The sequence below is a fragment of the Hetaerina americana genome, unplaced genomic scaffold (genome assembly GCF_022747635.1).
Source record: "Hetaerina americana unplaced genomic scaffold, ioHetAmer1.1.p SCAF_6, whole genome shotgun sequence".
Classification (NCBI taxonomy): Eukaryota; Metazoa; Arthropoda; class Insecta; order Odonata; family Calopterygidae; genus Hetaerina; species Hetaerina americana.
This window is the reverse complement of record NW_027287205.1, coordinates 52,939,264-52,947,016: the sequence shown is the minus strand read 5'-3', so window position 1 is coordinate 52,947,016 and position 7,753 is coordinate 52,939,264.

Genomic DNA, 7,753 nt, shown 5'->3' with positions numbered 1-7,753 from the left:
CTTTCTGTTGCACATGCATTCACGCCCCGGTGAATCATGCGACGATTTTTCCTTTCTACGGTGGAAGGAACTCCATTAATGGGCGTAGAAATAAATGCTCGCTGCTAAGGGGACCTGATGGTTAATCTGCGTTCCTTTGTGGGTGTCATGTATCATCCAGAGTTTCATCGCAAAAGCTCCTCGTTGAAAACTCTCGGTAGGTTAGCATGCACATACTGATCCGACCTACGATCTTGTTTGTTTGCACTATCTGCGTATAAAGTGAAAAGTGCGATAACACGTGATACGTATATGATATTTTGGGCAAACATAAAGGGTGATAAACTCATGGGTGTGAGGTGTGGTAACTGACGGAAAGGAATGCATAGGTGTTTATGCTACAGAGATGCAATTATAGAAGTAGACGAAATAAAAGGATTCGTGAAATGATGTGTGTCTCGCATTTGATACGTCTTCATCTACACAATTTGATATCGGATAAGATACGAACCGAATTTAAATGGTGTGGCTACGTCCAGTGCATTACAGAAGAAAGATTTCAGGAGCAAGTACCTCATTAGCAACCTGTAGAACAAAAGAAAAGAGGCCGACCCAACTACCGCTGGTGTGGGGGAGTCAACTGAGTAATGCCGGAATGGTATATCGAAGGGTAACAACGGATGAAGAAAGCCTGATATTGATAATCTGAAGACGGTATATTAAGAATGGACAATGGTATTTTGTCCATTAAAGCAAATGTAACCGTGAGATATTGATGGGTATATTCGTGCTATATATGTGGTAGGACAATAACGATGAACACACGAAAAAATGGAAGCGAATAATATATAAACCAGGGGTGCTTTGAGAATCAAAAACCATTGTACTTTTTCTGCAAATCTCATTATCCACTGATCATGGTTTAAGCGTATCAACGACCGGCATGCTAGGACAACATGCTCGAGGACAACATGCCTTGAGAAAATACAAGATACTCGTAAAGGTGGGGAAGGATAAAATGGTCCGTTTCTTGATGGAGGAACATGTAGCGCGATAATTAGGGCATGACATAACGCCACAAAAAATCGAAAATCGAATATTCTTAACCCGCGGGAATTCAAAATTCGCGATACTTTTTTAACAATATGTATACAGTTCTAGCTTTTGAATTTCGCGCTTACATTGGTAACTTTCGTATTTCAGCAGTGACCAAACGTTGGTCAAATAATTTACTTTGAAAATGGCATCAAGTTTGGATTTTATATTTCATTCCTTTTATGTAAAAGTGTACTTTGATATAAATGTGTTGTGTAATTATCATGCAAGACGATTTACTTTGAATAGCTCATGGCTGTGGTATACATTTTGCTTGTTCCTTAAGTATGTGTACCTTTCCTGTTAATCCTCATCGTATTTCGGATTAATTCCTATTGTACGTAACGCATCCGTTTGAAAGTACCTTTTTCTTGACCTTCGGCTAATTGATTTCAGAGAGAATAAATATTGTTCGAGTTATCTTCATAAAGGAACCAGGGGTGCTTTGAGAATCAAAAACCATTGTACTTTTTCTGCAAATCTCATTATCCACTGATCATGGTTTAAGCGTATCAACGACCGGCATGCTAGGACAACATGCTCGAGGACAACATGCCTTGAGAAAATACAAGATACTCGTAAAGGTGGGGAAGGATAAAATGGTCCGTTTCTTGATGGAGGAACATGTAGCGCGATAATTAGGGCATGACATAACGCCACAAAAAATCGAAAATCGAATATTCTTAACCCGCGGGAATTCAAAATTCGCGATACTTTTTTAACAATATGTATACAGTTCTAGCTTTTGAATTTCGCGCTTACATTGGTAACTTTCGTATTTCAGCAGTGACCAAACGTTGGTCAAATAATTTACTTTGAAAATGGCATCAAGTTTGGATTTTATATTTCATTCCTTTTATGTAAAAGTGTACTTTGATATAAATGTGTTGTGTAATTATCATGCAAGACGATTTACTTTGAATAGCTCATGGCTGTGGTATACATTTTGCTTGTTCCTTAAGTATGTGTACCTTTCCTGTTAATCCTCATCGTATTTCGGATTAATTCCTATTGTACGTAACGCATCCGTTTGAAAGTACCTTTTTCTTGACCTTCGGCTAATTGATTTCAGAGAGAATAAATATTGTTCGAGTTATCTTCATAAAGGCTTGTGATTGTCTTTATCCGTGGCATTCCGGTGAATTCCCTCAATTACTCCACCTAGTTTGATGTGTCTTGTTTTCAGTTGATCTAAATGGGAACACGGACTTGCAGGCATCCCGTCATTACCAATTCAACCCCTTTCGACTTCGAGAGAAAGAGCAGTTCGATAAATTAACATTGTGAATGGTCCGTCAGAATTTTCTCGATGGCTCACCTGGGCTCCGAACCCCATCGAAATGGAAAGTAATCAGATTGATTTCGCTAAAAAAGTTTTCAATTTCACTTACTCTCATTTTCGAAACCATTCTCTACTAGTTTCTAATTGTTTTCTGCGTGTCTCTCTGGAATGAAATCGAATGCTATTGAAAGTGAATCATTTCGAAAACGAGCGCTATCAAACATTTATTTGTGCTCTGCGAATAATTATAGCGCGGTGAGTGATGAGAATTTAATCCTCGATTAGATGCTCGGATCAATAAGCTCGACGAGATGAATGCTCTTGCTAAATGAATAATTCCATTTCCGTTAGGGTCGATGGCCTTGATGAAAACACTCATGTTTTGAGGAGCTATTGCTTCCCGAATTATGGTACTTACACCCATCCGTGGTTGCGCCGTTGAAACTTACCCAATGATAATTGTTTCTTGATTCAAACTCCGGATGATGACTTTGGTGAAAACCCAGTTGAAATCCACTTGCTGAGATTTTATTCATATCAAGTAACTGCGGATGACACAAGAATAGGAGCTCGGCCACCTATGTAGTTGAATGCCTTCCACGCGCTAGTGTTTATTATTTCGAGGTGAGCTGATCAAATATTTCGCCTTTTACGTTCTACGCATCACTACTCAAAACTAACACTGGCAGTATTGTTTGTAGTCGGAAAATCCTTCCCGCCATCCTCGAGATTTTTTTTTTCGCTTTCCTCTTCCCGAATCTTGAGAAAATTTGGTCGGGAAATCGGGAAAATCGACTTCTTGAATCTAGCAATACTCACAATAGGAAATAAACGTACTCCTCATGAGGTATCTCTTAGACATATTTCCTATTTATCTCTATCTGAAGTTATAATGTTACACGCCACCAGAATGCGTGACACCAGAATCAGATGTCACATGACCAGCTGATTTTAAACCTTGTATATCGAGCACATTTGATCATTGAGAACCCCTATGTCTAGGCACCACATAAAGATTGCGCCGGGGCCAGGAACCGATTGCCCCACCTAGTCTACGACTTATCTGTTTATTAGCATTTACTGCTGCAGTCATTATTACAGATGATTAGCGAAAATTAAATAAAGGGGATAATTTCGAGAATTTCGGGAAAAACGATTTCCCGTTCTCGATTTCCGAAGGTTACAAAATGCCGGGAGTTTGGAAACCTTAATTGGGAGTGATTACTCTGGCTTTTTGTGGTTGATTCTACACTTACGTATTCCGTAGTTTAGGTTATCCAGATTAATTATGAGACTGACTTCCGCACTCATAGTTTGAAATTTTCATTTTCTCTTGCTCCAAGTTCAAGATGCCGTGACTGTAAGGCAGTACCTTATCATTATTAGTGACCTATAAATGCTTTTTACTAGATTCTGCTTTATGAACGGGGTCATAAAATACTTAATTAACTCCCTAAAGTCATGTGCGTCTCCATCCGCACGTTTCTCATCAAGCCGCCACGGGGGCGTGTGACAGGGATTGTGAGGTCATGTGGGCAAATTACGACTCGATAAGAATTTTAAACTCAACTCCGGATCGGACTCAGATCCGGAGCGGAGTTTTAAAAAATTAATTAGGCTATATTTCATTTTTAAGTAGTTGAAATTTACTGAAAGAACCCAGGTGTAAATAAAAATTAATAACTTTTGAAAATTTCTGATGAGGTTCGAGATGAAAACATCTTAGTATGCCCTACTTCAATTATTTCGATTAAACAACTCACATTTCGACGCTTGGGCTGTCATTTTCATGGCTGCTTTACTATGACAGTGCGTGGGTCGGTCAGTAAAAAATGTTTCGTGTATGAAGATATTTCCATAAAAAAATGTAGGTAAAAATTTTTTTGTATTACAATATATTGCACCGATTATTTTAAACGCAGGGTGCGAGATAGGATCTCTTACACCTGTTTTGGCGACCGGCAGTTTTCATTCACGTTCATTTTAGATTTAGCTTCCGAGGCAGTATAGGTTTTCAGTTACGCCTTATTAAAATCTATTGTACCTGTATATTGAATTCGTAAGGTTGGTTTTTCTAGTAGCTTACTGTCCCCCGCCCTGTACCCACGGGGATGCTGGATGGATATGGAATAGATTCAGATAAACATTAGTTTAAACTAAAGCGTTAAGGTTACTGGTAACTTTTACATTTTAGCCTCATTAGCTGAGAAGAGTTATCTCGTCTGGCGGGAGTATTTTTCTTAGAAACATGTTTTCCAGGAGTGTCAGTCCTGCGTTTTATCGTGACGAACTATTTCTCTAAGGGAAATGTTATGCCCTCCAGTTGTCTTCCTAATGGCAACAATCGGTTATGTGGAAATATTTTGTAAAATTTATAGCCATTTCATTACTGGAACCGAGCTCTATCGAGAGGGCTATATCAACGATTCTAGTCCGCACCAGTGCTAGCGATTCGAAGCTGGTTCTTGATAAAGGTCCCTGCTCACAACCCTTCCATTCCAGAGCTGAAGTTGTCATTATTATGCCGGAGTCAAAAAAAAAGAAAAAATAAAGTTTTCCTGTATTCAGAGAGAGAAAAGAGGATCATACAGGCTGATCAGTTCTCCGTGGAAATCAGCTGGCTTTGTATAATTAAGTTGAAAATCTGCAGATAACACCCAATGACCACTTCAGTTTCAAAATGGGTATTGTACATAGAGCTTTACCAGTGTGAAAAAACCTGGGTTTTACAATCAGGTGAGCCAAAAACTCAGTCAAGCAGCAGAAACAATATATAGAAAAAGAAAGCCATAGGCATTTTGGATGGAGTTTAGGGAAGTAAGGAGTGTGCAGAGCTAAATAATGAGTTATTGCGATTTTTAGTATGCTGTCTATGCATATTTTTTGCCATGTTAATTTAGGCTTAAGTGCTTAGTAGTGTATAGTCGCTGTGTCCATCAAAAACTACTCCAGTAGACTAGTGCAAATAATAATAACCTTAGTGCATGTATACTTAAATATGGCTCATTTATTTGAAGGCCCTACACTTCCAAGTTCAAAAATATGATTTAAAATGTTCAAAGGAAATTTTAAAAATTTCCTTTGAACATTTTTGAAAAAAAAGGCACTTATTCCAAATTCCATGAAACTGCATGATATGCCGTGACGGTAACTTTATGAGGGAGTCATCCGCTAAATGTACATTACAATTTCATAGTATAAATCATTTTTCTTGCGAGAAATAGGTTAGCTGGCTAAAACACTCGGCCTGGCATCGAGGGATCCGAATTAGAATTCTGGTCGAGGCGAATGACTTTCACTCTCTAAATTTGTTGAATTGTATTTTATGTACTTCTTTGACAATGGTTTAGCCAAGTTGTAGCTTGACATTCAGCCCTTTGGCTGACTGGCGAACTATAGCTTGAATAGCCTCAAATCTAATTCATTTAATGGATTCCCCACCGACTTTCACCCCAATTTCTAGCCCTTCCCATGTCTCTATTACCATTATCTTCGCATATACAGGATCCGCTATAAAAATAATTTTCATTCTGTGAAAAACATAGATTTATTGATCGTACTTGTACAAATGCTTAAAATTCTTCAAAATACTCTCCGCCTGCATCAATACAATTGCGGAGACGTGTCTACCACGCCTGGAAGGCACCCTGAAACTCCTCATCGGGAATGTCTCTTAAGAACGTGTGATATGCATACTTTTGGATGTTTTCCACGGTCTCCAAATGCTTTCCTTTCAGCTTTCTCTTCAGTTGGGGAAACAAAAAAGTCGCGCGGGGCCAAGTCGGGACTTTGAGGGGGCTGGGGAACCACCGGGTGCTCCGGATCAGGAAGTTGGTAAATATGAGGGACGTGTGGCTGGGAGCATGTGGCGTGTGCCTGGGCCTTCCATCGCACCGTGTGACAAAGTCGAAAAACACTTCACGCGGAGGCACGCTTTTCCGGTCGGACTGCTCGGAGCAAACTGGCGACTAGTTGCGTTGGAAGGGCGGATCCCCCAACACATTTCCCGACCGGTTTTACCGCACTGTCATGGATAGTCGCGTCACAAAATAAAATCATGCCTTTTACTTTCATATTGGACCATTTATATGGAAAAGAAGAGGTGTTTGTCAGAATTTCTGTTTCACTCCCATGTCTAACAGTGTCCATACCGACTATCCATTTTCCACTCGAACCTGAGCATTCTGAGCCATATAAAGGATGCTGATAGGTCGCCTGTCCTTCCAATCTATTCTTATCTTCTGTAAATCAATCATTAATGCTACCAATAGCTCTATCGAATGCCTTCTCAGAATCCATGAAACAAACAAATACATCCTGATTGTATTCTACGTTCTTCTTTATTAGTGACCTCATTACTGCCATGGCATTACTCGTATTTCTCCCTTTCCTGAAACCAAACTGCTTGTCTCCTAAGTAATCATTTGCCCTCCCGCCCATCATTTTGTTGATTGTTCTGGGTAACATTATAGCTATGTGCGGAATCAAAATTTTTGTCTTTAGCCCTGACATGCGGCTACCTTTACGTTTTTTGAGATGGGAGCATATGCTGATCTGATGAAATTTTCCTCCCAAAGTCCCCCCTCATATAAACTACGATTTAACTCTTAAGAACTCGTCCTTCATTGTTGGCCTAGAATAATATCAGGACGCAACTGTTAAACACAGGAAGGGATTTTTGATTTTCCTGCGGTCCGTCCGACTTGGTCAGTGAAAGTCTATTCTAAGTGACTTGACTTCCACTGACGAAGACTGACGGAACGCCGAAGCGTTTATAATCCAAAGTTAGTTTCCGTTTTGCGTATATTTTTGTGTTTCGGTAATGTATCCTGATATTATTATGGTGTATCACCACTCTCGAGTGTTTTTACTGATACATATATTCGCACACCGAAAATCGTATAGGATGGAATCACTGGTGACTTCATGATTATCCCAGAATGTGCTGGTCAGGTTAGTTGGAAATACGTAATGACATGGACGTCCTAGCTAAAAATAAAAACCTGACTCGCATAGCTTCATTTCTTTCAATAAAATAATATTAAAATCTTTATATACTCTTCATTCCGAAAAAAAGAATTCATTTAAGAGTGTTTACGAAAACTCTTGGTGTTAAGCATTAGCAATAAACCCGGAATGGCTCGCTGAAATAATATATCTAAAATGTTATTTTGACATTATCGGACTAAAAGGATCAATGCGGGAGGTGTGGTGGAGTTAAACTGGAGGAAAACAAAGTAATGAAATAATCGAAAATTGGTGAAGCTAATTCAAACGTTGAAGTAGTAGGGAATAAAACAGAGAGGTTGATATAATCCATACGTATATTTGCGCAGTATTTCCGAGGATAAGGAGATAAATAATGAGGACATTCGGAGGAGACTCATGTTAGCAAAA